Here is a 15444-nt window from a genome sequence, read left to right as displayed (position 1 = left end):
TGGGCCCCGGGTCCGGGCGAGGCCGCGGGCCCCTGGAGCCGGGTGAGCCCTGGGCCCCGGGTCCGGGCGAGGCCGCGGGCCCCTGGAGCCGGGTGAGCCCTGGGCCCCGGGTCCGGGCGAGGCCGCGGGCCCCTGGAGCCGGGTGAGCCCTGGGCCCCAGGTCCGGGCGAGGCCGCGGGCCCCTGGAGCCGGGTGAGCCTGGCCCCGGGTCCAGGTGAGGCCGTGGGCCCCTGGATCCGGGTGAAGCAGTGCCCCTGGGTCCAGCCGAGACCAAACCAGAGGGAGTCGGACCTGCATTACCACCATTTGTCCACCATCCAGAGCTGAGGGGTCAGTGCCGACATGTACTCATAGGGAACCGGTGGACATTGATATTGGGTCTCAAAAGAACTGTTGGTCCAGAAAGAAACTCACTACAGACTGATTCATTTGCCTGTCAGCATAACTATTATTGCTCGTCGCACATTCAATTCTTATAAGTATATCTATAGTGACACATGATTTCGCTCATCTAGGGGAAATGATGAACAACATAGACTGATGAACAAGAACAGAACCAGAAACAAGGAGGCATCGATCGGACTATCGGGCCTCAGAGGGAGGATAGGGGAGGGTGGGGGGAGGGGGGAGAGATCAACCAAAGGTCTTGTGTGCATGCATATGAGCCTAACCAATGCTTAAGTTCAACAGAGGGTTGGGGCATCCAAGGGGAGGGGTGTGGGATGGGAATGGGGGGATGAGGACAAATATGTGACACCTTAATCAATAAAGAAATTTAAAAAAAAAATAAAAAATAAAATGCCAAAAATTAAAGACAAAGAGAGAATCTTTTTATTTTATTTTTTATTTTATTTTATTTTTATTTATTTATTTATTTATTTTTGCGGTATATCTGCTTTATTCAAACTGTTGGACAGAGCTCCCACCATGGGAGCTGAGCCGTGAGGCTGAACTATGTGGGGATGACCAGGTATCAGAAGGTAAAAGGAGCTCAGCTGAGCAGCAGGAGCAGCATTCGGGACAGGCCAAGCAGGAGAGGCCAGGCCCCATAGAGCTCAGCTCCATTCATGGCCTCTGCATAGAACCTGGCCACCTCCTCGTTGGGGTTGCCCTGGGCCAGGTCAAACCACATCTGGATGCAGCGGCCACTGCCTTGGCTGTAGTTGCTGACTTTGTAGGAGTAACTCCAGATTTCATTGCAAGAGCAGCAGGCGTGGGGAAGTAGAAACAAAACGGTGGCAGGCAGCCTTCACTGGGCTCTCATTAGACCCGAGGTCCAGTTCCAGCCCTTGTGCCAGTCACTCCTGCAGGTGTGGGAGGTGCGGCAGTCTTCCCACCAGCTCTCACAGTCCTCTTCGCACAGGGGCACGTTCAGGATCCGCTCTTTGTGCCAGCTCTGGTTCACCTCCTGGATCCAGGGCCCCAGGCTGGGGGAGCTCTCATACAGGCAGGAGTCCTGGACGAAGTGGCGCTTGCAGGCGGGTTTCATGGGGCCGCAGTGGTCCCAGCTGAATCTGTGCACTGCCGGTGGGAATGCAGACTGGTGCAGCCACTGTGGAGAACAGTATGGAGTTTCCTCAAACAATTAAATGTGGGGTCTCAAAAGAACTGTTGGCCCAGAAAGAATCTCACTACACACTGATTCATTTGCCTGTCACCATAACCATTATTGCTTGTCTCATTTTCAGTTCTTATAAGTGTACTAGTAGCCCATTTGCAGGATTCAATCCTGCAAGCGGCCACTTCAGCCGCGTGCACTGCCGCTGCCGCAGCCTTGGGGCCACCACACCTGCAACCGTGCGCCACTGCCACCCGCCTTGCTCCGCCCCGCCGCGCCCCACCCCGCCCCGCCCCGCCCCGCCCCGCCCCGCCCTGATGGCGGGTGGCCAGTGGAAAACTGCTGCTGGCGGAAAACTGGTGCCGGCAGCCACGCAATTGGCCACCCCGAGTTCTGCCACCAGCGTCTTCCGCCGGCCGCATGGGTCCTTCTGCAGCGTTGGCCGTTTAGGCTGGCGGTAGGAGCGGGGGGCGGGGACTCGAGTCCCCGCCCCCCACTCCTACCGCCAGCCAATCGGCCACCCTTAGTCCCGCCCCCCGCGCCTCCAGCCGGCCCAATCGTGGGCGTAGCGGAGTGATGCAATTTGCATATTGCCTTTTTATTATGTAGGATTTCTAATAGCACATGATCTCACTCATCTAGGGGAAATAATGAACAACATAGACTGATGAACAAGAACAGACCCAGAAACAAGGAGGCATCGATCGGACTGTTGGGCCTCGGGGTGAGGGTAGGGAAGGGTGGGGGTAAAGGGGGAGATCAACCAAAGGACTTGTGTGCAGGCATATGAGCCTAACTGGCAGTTGGGGACAACAGGGGGGAGGGGGCATGTGTGGGGAGGGGTGTGGGATGGGAATGGAGGGACGAGGACAAATATGTGATACCTTAATCAATAAAGAAATTTTAAAAAAACAATTAAATGTGGAACTGCCATTTGACTCAGTGATCCCACATCTAGGAATACATCTTGAGAATTCGGAAATACCAATCAGAAAGTATGTATGCACCTCTATGTTTATAGCAGCACAATTTACAATAGCGAAGATCTGGAAACAGCCCAAGTGCCCATCAGTAGATGAGTGAATAAAAAGTTGTGGTACATTTACACCATGGAGTACTATGCAGCAGTAAAAAAAAAAGAAGAAGAAGAAGAAGAAGGATCTCTTACCATTTGAGACAGCATGAAGTGACCCTAGAGAGAGTATCATGCTAAGTGAAGTCAGTCAGTCAGAGAAAGACAAGTATCACATGATCACATTCATATGTGGAATCTAAATAACAAAATAAACTGATGAACTGAGTGGGTCCAGAGACATGGAAGCATGGAATAGTGTTTGGAATCTTAGAGAGGAGGCAGGGGAGGGTGGGTGGAAGGTAATAAACCAAAGAACTTGTATGCATATATGCATGGCCCATGGACACAGACAATAAGGTGCTGAAGGCCTGGGGGGGGCGGGCTGTGGGGGGGGGAGGGGACCTATGTAATACTTTCAACAATAGAGATGTTTAAAAAAATATATCCCAAATAGCAGGTCCAGTAGGTAATTGCAGCAGGAAATAAAATCTGCAGAGGTGAACTCCACTTTTTAAAAAATCATTTCTTTATCTATACTAATAAAAGCCTAGGTGGTATCTTGCCCTTGCATCATCACAAGATGGCCACACCTATGTCATCACAAGATCAGGGGAGAGCAGTTGGGGGCCATCAGGCTGGCAGGGGAGGGCAGTTTTGGGCAAGATCAGGCCAGCAGGGGAGGGCAGTTGGGGGTGATGAGGTAGGCAGGGGAGGACAGTTGGGGGCAATTGGGCTAGCAGGTGAGCAGTTAGGTGTCAATCAGTGCTTTTTAGCCGTTCCAACAGGTAAACTACATATGTGGCTCAGCCCTTGTTGAGCCCCCCAAGCTTTACCAACCTTGTGATGAAACTCTTGTAATTATGATATGTTGGAATTGGTTTCCGGCATCTCACTCTTTTTTTTATTTTTTGCACCATTAATATTGGTGCTTCCAGGGTTCAAACCCCAGTTCAGGCGGCCATTAATATTGGAGCCCCTGGGTGGGCATCCATTAATGCCGGGGTTCTTGTCCCAGCATTACAAAGGGTTCAGCAATCTGGAGAAAGGAGCTGATGCATAGATAAGGAGTCCAAGGACGAAAGATAGTTTTGAAAGGCATTGGGGGTCAGAGGAGCTTCAGCTAAAGGAGCTAAAGACTACCCCTTGACTCAGGATCCCATGCTACGTATTAACACAATTTGTCCTAAGGCAAGGTAAAGACATACACTTCAAAGGGTAGGGTTTCAAAGGGTAGGGTTTACAGAAGCATTGTCAGATTTAGGAATTTCCTACAGCTGTTCAGGTGTTTGGCCAACAGGAGGCAATAACATGCAGATTAAGATGCCCTGAGCTGTCTGGCAACAGACAATCCTATTCAGGTTTGGGGGAGGTGCCATTCAGCCATCCCAGATGATTCAGCCCTGCTAACATGTTGGAATTGGCTTCCAGCAAATCAAGCCAGCAAGGGAGCGGTTAGGGGGCGATCAGGCTGGCAGGCAGAAGTGGTTAGGGACAATCAGGCAGGCAAGCAGGCGAGCAGTTAGGAGCCAGATGTCCCGGATTGTGAGGGGGATGTCACTGTGGAATCGGGCCTAAACAAGCAGTCGGACATCCCCCGAGGGGTCCCAGATTGGAGAGGGGGCAGGCTGGATAGAGAGACACCCCCCAGTGCATGGATTTCGTGCACCAGTCCTCTAGTTTTTTTATATTTCACTTAACCTTTTTAATTTCTTCTTTTTTCTTTCATATCTCTTATTTTTCTCTTTTCTTTTCTTACTCTTTTTCTGTGTCTTTTTTTATTTTTTCCATTTTCCTTTTCTATTCTACTTTATTCATTACTAGAGGCCCAGTGCATGAAAATTTATGCACTGGAGGGGGGTCCCTCAGGCCGGTCTTCCCCCTCTCACAGTCCAGGAACCCTCAGGGGCTGGAGGCAACCCAAAAATCAGGAGAAGGTAACACCCCCATCACACCTCTGCTGCTGCCACTGCCAGCAGCAAAAGCCTTGGCTGACCCTGGTTACCTGAGCCTCGGGCGGCCCTGGGCGGCAGGCAGCCAACATCAGAGGCTTGTCTGCGCCTCAGGCCGGCCCTGGGAGGCTGGGGGCTGAGGGGACTGGGGGACTCTGGAGTCAGGCACACAGAGTGGCCGGACCCGCCTGGGGAGGGCCCAGCTGTGCCACGCGCCTACCGCCCCGGGATGGCTGAGGAGACTGGGCACCACCATCTTGTGGCTGTGGGTGCTGCCATCTTTGAGGGCGTGGCAGTCAATTAGCATATTCCCTCCTTATTGGCTGTCGGTGCCACCCTCTTTGTGAGAGCATGGTGGTCAATTCGCATATTCTCTCATTAGATAGGATGATTACTTTTTTAAATTATTTTTTCTTTTATTTGTTATTCTTTTTTAAAATATATTTTATTGATTTTTTTTAACAGAGAGAAAGGGAGAGGGATAGAGAGTTAGAAACATCGATGGGAGAGAAACATCAATCAGCTGCCTCTTGCACACCCCCTACTGGGGATGTGCCCACAACCAAGGTACATGCCCTTGACTGGAATGGAACCTGGGACCTTTCAGTCCACAGGCCAATGCTCTATCCACTGAGCCAAACCAGTTAGGGCTGTTTTTTATTCTTATCATTTTTCTTATCTCTTCCTTCTTTTCTTTCATATTCTTTTGTAATTTCTATTTTTTTCCCTAATTCATTTGGTCTCTTGCCTTTCAGTATTCTTTATTTAATTCTTTTGGTGTTTTGTTGTTGTTGTTTATAGTATTGTTTTCGGTGTGGTCTTGTTTTGTCTGGTTTGGTTCTGCCAGCACCTAGATAAAAGTTGGCATCACAAAGCAGCACAGTCAGCCGCCATGGGCTGAGCATCCCGCGAATGGGACAAGAGCAATCAAAACCAAATGACAAAGGGAGGGCCCACAGTCCACACAAGGGACATTCCTAGAGCTCACAGCTTGGGATATCGAGGAGACTATACAACTGGGTCCCACATGACACCCACTACAGAAGGCCACCCCACCAAGACTGCGAGTCATAGCAGTCCTATCCAATTCACAGACACAAACACCAAGAAACAGCAAAAATGGGGGAACCAAGAAACAGGCCCAAAAAGAAAGAACAGAAAGAATCTCAGGATAAAGAGCTAAGTGAAAGGAAGACAAGCAATTTATGAGAATTCAGAGTAATGGCTATAAGGATGTCAAGGAACTCAGTGAGAATTACAATGAACTTAGTGGGAAGTACCACGGCATGAAACAAGAAATAGAAGCCATGAACAAGAACCAGCCTGAAATGAAGAATATCATATCTCATATCAACAATACACTGGAAGGGGAAAAAAAGCAATAGGTTACATGAAGCAGAGGATCAAATCAGCAAAATAGAAGACAAGGTAGAAAAAAATCACTCAATCAGAGCAGCAAAGAGAAAAATATAAAAAGCAGAATTGAATGTGAAATAGAGCTTCCCAGACCAAAAAAATAAAAATAAAAGGGATAAAGGACTTTCTTACCACCAAACCAGCATTGTAAGAAATGTTAAAGGGATTGCTTTAAGTAGAAGAAGGAGGCGGGAAAGGGAGAAGGGAGGAATAGGCATAAAGAATTAAAATGGCAATAAATAAATATCAATCTATATATATAAAGAGGTAATATACAAATTTGTCCAGGACACCTTTACAGTCACGACTGGCTCCAAGCCTTAACAGTCACGACCGGCACAGCTTGGAGCACACCCCACCCCAGTGGACACACACAGGGGTGGGCGCCTGCTCCGAGCAGCCGCAGCACAGCTCAGAGCACGCCCCCAGCCCGAGGACACAATGCAGGAGGCCTCTGCGCATGAGCTGCAGAGGAAACACCTTTTCTGACTGCTCATTGGCTAAGCTCCCGTACGCCACTCACACTGTTCTTGGTAACTTGGGTAATAAGAACCCAAGAAGGTGATCTAGGGTTTTCCCACCACACTCCTGGAGGAAAAAACGAAGGCCCGCTGCTGGAGGATTAAGAAATGTCATATCCTGCCCTAGCCGGTTTGGCTCAGTGGATAGAGCCTCGGCCTGCTGACCACAATGTCCGGGTCCAATTCTGACCAAGGGCATGTACCTACATTGCAGGCTCCTCCCTGGCCAGGGCCCAGGTCAGGGCTCATGCAGGAGGCAACCAATCGAAGTGTTCCTCTCACTTTGATGTTTCTCTCTGTCTCTCCCTCTCTCTTCCACACTCTCTAAAAATCAATGGAAACATCCTCAGGTGAGGATTAAAAGAAAAAAGAAAGAAATGCATATCCTATGAAAGACGCATCTTGAAAATGCTTAAAGAAACTTGTCATTTTTTCTTGGTGAAGGGACTGGAGTCTGTGTTGATGAAAGTACCTTGGTGGCTGTGGTGACTGGCAGTGGCAGCAGCAGCGGGGTGATGGGGCTGGTGCCTTCCCCTGATCAGCCCGGTCACCTCCCGCAGAGGGAGGCCAGACCTCAGCTTAGGCCCACTCCCCATGAGGAGCGGGCCTAAGCCATCAGTAGGACATCCTCTGAGGGCTCCCAGTCTGTGAGAGGGGGCAGGCTGGGCTGAGGGACCCCACCCCCACCCCCAGTGCATGAATTTTGTGCACTGGGCCTCTAGTAATAACCATAAATGAAAATGGCTGAAACACTCTAATCAAAAACCATAGGGTGGCTAAATGGATAAGAAAACATGATCCATATATATGATGTCTACAAGAGACCCATCTAAGAACCAAAGATTCACACATGATGAAAGTGGAGGGATGGAAAAATACTCTATGCAATTAGAAACAAAAATAAAGCTGGGATGGCAATACTCATATCTGAAAAAAAATACTTCAGAACTGTAAGATGAAACAGAGGGCCGGAGACCAGGGACCAGGACACAGGCTTTATTGGAGAGAAGACCCTGCCGGCTCCCTTCCAGAGGGAAAAAGAGAGGGCGTGCGGGGTGAAAGCACCTTTTGAGGGGAGGAAAGGAGGGGACGGGGCTTAGGGTACTCAGCACACGCTGATTGGTGGTTTCATGTAAGGCACATGGTTAGGCACCTAGGGACTTAGGAATCGGGGGCTGAGGGTATTTGGCAGGTGCTGATTGGTGGTTCAATGTACAGTCCATATAAGGTGTTCAGGAATGTTCGGGCTGCAGGTGGAGTTTACGCCATACTCCATCCATCAGTTGGGGGAAGGGAGGATCTATCATTCCAGGCTTTTGATATTTTTTTTTTAATTGAGAGTCCGGGCAAGGTCAGGGGGTGAAGGTCCATCTTCCAGCTGAGAGGGGGCGTCGTTAGGGGCGTCTACCCGGGGTCTCAAGGATTCTGGTGTTAGGTTCTGAATTCAGTGCCAGATAGATCTCTCCCACCTTCTGGTTGGCGAACGCCTGCATTCTGTTCTGCAAGAAACTAGTGAAACAGCGCATGAGACAGGGTCCAAAGAGCAATATTAAAAGTATAAATACCAGTGGGCTTAATAGTGGGAGGAGCCAGGGGGTAAGTGAGCAAAAAACAGGTAGTGTTTTCCGTGCTGGATGAGGGGTGCAGCAGCATGATTTCCCCAAGAGACTGGTTGGTGAAGTCTCGAGAGCGATCTTGTTGAGTGACTTGGGAGGTGAAAGCTGGTCCTGAGGCTGCCACAGCGTCACTTGTCTGGTTTTGCTGCTTGTCTGGGTCTGGAGCTGAAGTACAACAGAGGCCTATATGTTATTTTTAGGGGGAAAAGAGTAGGGGTTTCAGTTGCCTCACTAGTGATATGAAAGGGGAGAATAGGTTACCCTGGGGGTGAGGTTCTTGTTTTCCCAATTTTGCCCCTTGCTGGGCATCCACATGTTTCTTGTAGGTCCTGAGACAGGGTTTCAAAATGGATGAGCAGTGGTTAAGCTCCCTGTAGCAGTTCCAACCCCTGCTGTGATGCCGAGGGTTTAGAGGAGAGGGATGATCTGGACTGCCCTTTTGTGTCAGATATGATGGGTTACGGGACAGGTAAAGACTGATTATTGGGGCTACATTGGGTGAGAGATAGACGAGAGTACAGGTTCCTGTCCAGCTGATGGGGAGACAGATGTATGTGTTTTCCTAACAGGGGAAGAAAAATCCCTGATCATAGAGACAAGCTGAAAGGTGTAAGGAGAAGTTTCTAGTTCCGCACTCCAAGCTGAGAGGGTGGTCACCATGGCACTGCCAATAAGGGTGACAGATGAGTGATTGAGATTGTACTGCAGTGAAAGTGGGAGGGAAAGGGAAGGAAAGGAGTAGTGAAAGCCGAGGACCTGGATGGTTGGATAAGAGGTTAGCCCAGGGGTCCTCAAACTTTTTAAACAGGGGGCCAGTTCACTGTCCCTCAGACCGTGGGAGGGCCGGACTATAGTTTAAAAAAAAACTATGAACAAATTCCTATGCACACTGCACATATCTTATTTTGAAGTAAAAAAAACAAAACGGCAAAAACACCCGCATGTGGCCCGCGGGCTGTAGTTTGAGGACGCCTGGATTAGACACTGAATATTCTGGTTTAGCTTAAGAAGTATCCAGCAACCTTGTCCTGCCAGGCTTGGAGACTGAAGCCTCACTTTCTTGCTGAGAGTAACTTCTTTCTTTCTTTTTTTCTTTCTTTCTCTCTTTCTTTCACATTTCTCTGTTCCATCTCATCACATGCACAACCTTCACAAAAACCTTCACAATTTCAAGTTAGCCTTCAAACCTTCTTTCTATGCCCTTCAAAAATGCATAACCATGCCTCAGACCTTCTATTAAGTATTTCTAAACATGTCTAGCAATCAATGTTTCAGTATTGTGTGCTAGAAAAGGCAGCGAGGGAGGGAGCAGGCTCCGTAGCCCGTTCCCAGGCTAGCCAGGCCTCTAGCCGCTTGAGTCCCAAATGGCCACATTCTTCCTACAGATAATGATCATAGAGGAGATAAGGAGATAAGGCGTTTACAGTCCCAGGAATGGCTTGGCCTTTTGGGGTAAGAGAGTGAAACTGAGGTAGGTGACTGTGGTTTGGGACAACTGGGTTTTATGAGGGGATGCATGGTAGCCCTGGCCGGGCACTGAGGTAGAATGAGAAAAGAGTGAATGGGGGAATTTAGTAAGATGCAGTGTAGACGTGAGGTGGCTAATGGCTGTGAGACTGATCCGTCAACCCCCATAATAGAGACTGAGGAGGGGACAAGGGTCCTAGCCAATTAGGAGAGGGCAGAATAAGTGGTCCCAGTGTCAATTAAAAAGGAAATCGGCTTACCTGCCACCACAGTCATTACCCGAGGCTTTGTCCTGGTGATGTAAGTCTGTGGGGCCCTGTCAGGGCCTGGGCAGCTTCTTCGGTGGCCAGTCCCAGGAGGTCTGGGAGCTCCAAACCGGATCCAGAGGGCGGCCATGCTGGACTGGCTGAGGTCCGACCCAGAGGGGCCAGACTACAGTCTGATTTCCAGTGGCCTTCCTTCCGCACCTTGGGCAGGGCCCAGGCGGGGGTCTCGGGTTTGAGCAGGACTTGGCTCAGTGTCCTTCCTTGCTGCAGTTGAAGCATGGGCCCGGAGGAGGCTGAGCCCCTGACTTACCCGCGGTTGGAGGACCGGCACTCCGTTTGGGGTTCGTGAGAGCAGTGAGTAGGAGCTGGAAGGCCCCCTACTAGGCCTCTGCCTTGGCCTGATCTCGCCTTTGTTTTTGGATTTGGGTCTCCTTGTCTCTATTATTAAAGACCTTAAAGGTCAGGTTAACGAGGTCTTTTGAGGGGTTTGTGGACCTGTATCTATTTTTGAAGTTGCGGCGTATGTCGGGGAGTAAAGGTGGTCGGGTCAGTGGAAAAAGAAACCAGAGATGCCTCTCAATCTGTGAGGCTGGACATAGAGAATGGGACGTGGACTCAAAGAGTGTACCCTCAGTTCCTGCTGCCTCCCTCAGGGGTAGAGTGGACGTGGGAATAGGAGAAGCTGTTGAGGAACTCAGTCTTTGGGTGGCCTGAGAATGAGTGTTGGATGGGAAAGGCTGTTCTGGAGCTCACGTTCTCAGGATTTGGGCTCAGGGACTGGGGAGAAGGCGGCTGCTGGTTAAGAGGGTCTGAAGAGAAAGAGCCTAGGCCAGTGATGGCGAACCTATGACACACGTGTCAGCACTGACACCCGTAGCCATTTCTGATGACACGTGGCTGCTGAGGCGGCCGCATGCTGAGGATGAAACATTTGCTGCTCCGGAGGATGAAACATTTGTGACTAGAGTCTTGCCAAGACTCTAGTCGCAAATGTTTCATCCTCCCCTATTAGACACTCTGTGCCGGAGGTCTGTAGGCCAAAACAACAGAAGTTCGGCACAGAGCGTCTAGTTCTGGGACTTCCGGTTAAGCCGGGATCTTTGCCCTCCCTTCCGCCGGCAGAGCAGGGAGCAGCGGAACGCAGCGGGGGACGCATCTCTGGGGGCCCTGCCATTACCAGTAACCAAACAACAGTTAACCACAGCAACCATTATCTACTGTTCTGGGGTGTCATGGATTTCTAATCCATCATTACTGAGATAAGTGAGGGGGAGGCTGGGAGAGGCGAGGGTTTGTGGCGTGCTATGGGTGCCGTTTCCCGCCATTAGAAATAGCGGCAGCCATTTTAATTCACATAAGGAACACCATCTTGCTCCATAGTGCAGACTCCATTTCACCACTATTACTGTTGTGCATCCTTATTAACCCCTATTTCTGCTTATTAACCCTGACCTTTCCTAAAAGACAGTTATATGCACCATTTTGTGGTTAGTTAGGCTAGTTAACCCCTAATTGCCTGCAGGCCTAACAAGCTATCTATAATTCTATCTTCTGTCACTGCCCCCCTGATGGAGAACCCAAAAAATAAAAAACTAAGGTTAAGTAAAGGAAGTGGTAGTAGCAGTGGCCGACCCTTTCAAGAGACATGGACCGAGATGTATGGCTTTATAGAACAAAATGGCAGATCATTTTGCGTTCTATGTACTGAAACAGTAGGAAGCAGAACATGGAATATAAATAGACATTTTGAAACTAATCATTCCCAGCTCTTGGAAAAAAGTGAGGATGAAAGAAAGGAATACATTTCCAGGCAGCTACACCTTTATAAGAGCCAATCTAATTCCATCCTTAAATTTATGAAAGGCTCTACAAATTTAACATCTGCAAGTTTGAGCATTGCTCACTCTGTAGCTCAGCATGGAAAAGCGCTCAGTAAGGGAGAATTTATTTAAAAAAACTCTCCTAAGATGTGCACCAGTTCTATTTCACGATATGCAGAATAAAGATGCAATTATTAAGAGAATATCTGAGTTACCACTCAATAGAAATATCATAAAAGACCGAATAATGAGACTGAACACAAACGTACAACATCAATTAAAGAGAGACATAAGGAAGTGTAAATATTTTTCAATCTCTCTTGATGAAACTACTGATGTCACATCACATACTCAGTTGGCCATTATTGGTCGATATTCTGATGGTCTCACAATGAGAAAAGAGTTGATAAAGTTAGTATCAGTGTCAACAAGTAAATCAGGAAGCAAAATATGTAAGGTTGTTATACAAACATTTCGTGACCTAAGCATTGATATCTCTCAAGTTGTGTCAGTGACGACAGATGGGGCACCAAATACGGTGGGGGAAAAAGTTGGATTTGTCAAATTGTTTACAGAAGCTATTGGACATCCGATTGTGCCTTTTCATTGTATTATCCATCAGGAGGCTTTATGTGCCAAGGCAGGATTCACCGACTTAAACGACTTAATGTCAGTTGTTACAAAAATAGTTAATTTAATAGCTGCTCGCCCCCTTCACAAGCGAGAATTTTCGGCACTTTTACTGGAGGTTGATTCCACCTACAATGGACTGCTGATGTACAATAATGTAAGATGGCTGAGCCGAGGCAAAGTTCTTGAGCGCTTTGTGGAGTGCTTTGAAGAAATTAAGGTATTTCTTGATGCTAAGGATCTGGGAAACTTTCCTCAGCTTAATGATGATAAGTGGGTCAACACCCTGATGTTTTTTAAAGATCTCTCTGTTCATATTAATGAACTGAACTTAAAGTTACAAGGTTTTGGCAAAAGTATTGACGTTATGTTTGGATACATAAAAGCTTTTGAAAGTAAAGTTAAAATTTTCAAGCGAGATGTAGAAACTAAAACTTATAAGTATTTTCCTCGAGTAACAAAGTATTTTGAGAAGGCCAGTGCAGCTGTACAAAATGAAATGGAACTCTTGCATATGAAGTACCAGCATGTTTTAGACTCGTTACTTGACCAGTTTAGTGATAGATTTAGTCAATTTAGAAGTCTAGAACAGACCATGAAAATAATTAAGTATCCTGATGTAGTAGTGTACAGTAGTTTGGAATTAAATGGTTTCCAATGGATGCAAATTGATGATTTGGAGATGCAACTTGCAGAATTTCAAGACAGTATCTGGGCTCAGGTGTTTGTCGACTTGAGGTCAAAGCTTGAGAATCTGGAAAGGTGCCGCTTGGAGAATCAAGAGGAGTGCCACTATGAACAGGAAATTTGGAGTGCCTGGAACCGACTACCAGACACTTTTAGCACCCTGAAAAATATAGCAATGGCTTTACTCACAATTTTTCCCTCTACATACTTTTGTGAGGCCTTATTTTCAGCATTAAATAATATCAAAACCAACAAAAAAAACAGATTGACAGATGAAGTTAGTAGCGCTTGCTTGGGCCTGAAGTGTACAAAATACCAACCTTCAATTGAAGATTTAGCCAATGAAATTCAGCAACAAAAAAGTCACTAATAGGCAGGTTAGTTAAAGAATTTCCCCTCCCCCTCACTTATCTTAGTTCACGGCACCCCACACAAGCTAAATAATATCAAGACCAACAAAAGAAACTGACTGACGGATGAACAAAGAAGTCACTAAGCAGGTAAGTTAAATATTTAGTTTTTGGTTTATTAAATACAATTATATATAACAATTATACATTTATGTTATTTAAACTATAAATATCGCGAAATAATGTTTTTTCCTCAAAGTGACACACTACCCGAGTTATGCTCAGTTTTTTGGCGAAGTTTGACACACCGAGCTCAAAAGGCTGCCCATCACTGGCCTAGGCGTTTTTCAATTTCAGAAAGATCAGAGAGTGAGAAGGGAAATGGCCAGCCACCTGTGAATTTGTTTGCTGGAGGCCACGGGAGCGGAGATTAGGCGGAGAGCACACAGGTAGAAATGCCCCACCCTACCTCCCATAATGAGGGTGGGACCAGAAGGGGCTTTGCAGGGAGACTGAGGACTCAGGAAGCGAACATCCTGAGGGGCGGGAAGGGCGTGCAAATGCCTCCGCAGCAGCAGCAACAGCCGCTGGTCAGTGGGCGGGACCAGTGTGTGTTAAGGGGAAAAAATGGTTAAACGTACTCCCAGAGTCCTCCAAGGACTCCTGCACTCCGGCGTTGACCTGGGAAAAAGAGTGCTTAGTCAGAGAGGGACAGGTTCAGGGTTGTAAGGAGATGGCGGGATGAGACACGTGGAGAGAAACGATCCGCTGAGCTGGGTCAAAAGAGTCAGAAGACAGAGAAAGGGGTTTGAGAGGGCAAAGAGGACTTCACGAGGAGGACCTAATGGGTGGAACATGAGTAAAGCAAGGGGTGAGAGTGGGAGGGTGGATGGGGAGGGGAAGCCTGCTCGTAGGAATCTCTGAGGCTTCCTTGTCCGGTGGCAAAAATTATCTGTTTTGCGAGGGGGTTTGGAATGAGAGGTTCCCAGGACTGGAGGGAAGGGCCAACGATAAGTTGGGGAGGAAAGAAGAAGCGTCCTTCTTCTCCCTCAACCAACCCAAGAGAGAGAGACGAGAGAAGGTTCCAAGGTCGTCACCCCGAGACCTTTCCTGTAGAGATGAGCAGAGTTTTCCCGGCCAGGCACCTGGGCTTTCGAGAAGATGTGAAGCCAAGGAGACGGGAAAACTCCGAGGCCCTTCCAGGTCAAGGGAACGGGGTGGGGGAGCCCTGAAGCCTACCGGTAAGAAAGCAATGAGATTCCCACGTGTCCTGTTACGGCAGGGTTCGAGAAGTATTCTGAACGGGCCAATCAACTCAGAACCATGCCGCCGAGCAGAGCCAGAGCAGGAGTCAGAAGCTGGGGGCCCGGTCCGAGGATCATCCACGTTCACCCAGGTTCTTCGGCACCAAGATGAAAGATGGAGACAGAGGGCCGGAGACCAGGACACAGGCTTTATTGGAGGAGAAGACCCTGCCGGCTCCCTTCCAGAGGGAAAAAGAGAGGGCGTGCGGGGTGAAAGCACCTTTTGAGGGGAGGAAAGGAGGGGACGGGCTTAGGGCACTCAGCACACGCTGATTGGTGGTTTCATGTCAGGCACATGGTTAGGCACCTAGGGACTTAGGAATCGGGGGCTGAGGGTATTTGGCAGATGCTGATTGGTGGTTCAATGTACAGTCCATATAAGGTGTTCAGGAATGTTCGGGCTGCAGGTGGAGTTTACGTCATACTCCGTCCATCAGTTGGGGGAAGGGAGGATCTATCAAGAAGGCCTTAGAACCTGTTGTGAAGGAGGAGAAAATGGCAGCCGAGTAAGCAGACCTGCTGTGCACCTCATCCCTCGTTCAGACTGGAATACAACTAAATCAGAGAACATGCACCTGGAATTACCCCCTGAGGTCCAGCTGAGGAGGAGACTTTTACCAAGGAAGGACAGAATTGGAGACCAGTGGGAAGAGCGAGGCCTGGAGAGGTGCTGCCCCAGCTCCCAGGGAGGCAGCCAGCAGGCAGCAGGCCGAGGGGAGGGAGCTCCTGCTTCGGGGGACTGTTCTCTGAGAAGATGGGGGCTGGCCGCAGCCCGGAGCACCGGA

The 15444-nt window shown here is 48.7% G+C and overlaps 1 pseudogene across 1 annotated transcript; it reads right to left on the bottom strand.

Annotated features, from left to right (window-relative positions):
* Nucleotides 1–991: 991 nt before the first annotated feature.
* LOC307106081 (folate receptor alpha-like) lies at nt 992–9878 on the bottom strand (annotated as a pseudogene). The gene is made up of 2 exons: nt 9863–9878; nt 992–1521 (listed from the first exon to the last, which is right to left on the bottom strand). The product of its transcript is annotated as a folate receptor alpha-like (transcript).
* Nucleotides 9879–15444: the final 5566 nt, after the last annotated feature.

This window comes from Cnephaeus nilssonii (genome assembly GCF_951640355.1).
Source record: "Cnephaeus nilssonii genome assembly, chromosome: 10".
Lineage (NCBI taxonomy): Eukaryota > Metazoa > Chordata > Mammalia > Chiroptera > Vespertilionidae > Cnephaeus > Cnephaeus nilssonii.
This window is presented reverse-complemented; position numbering and strand designations above follow the sequence as displayed.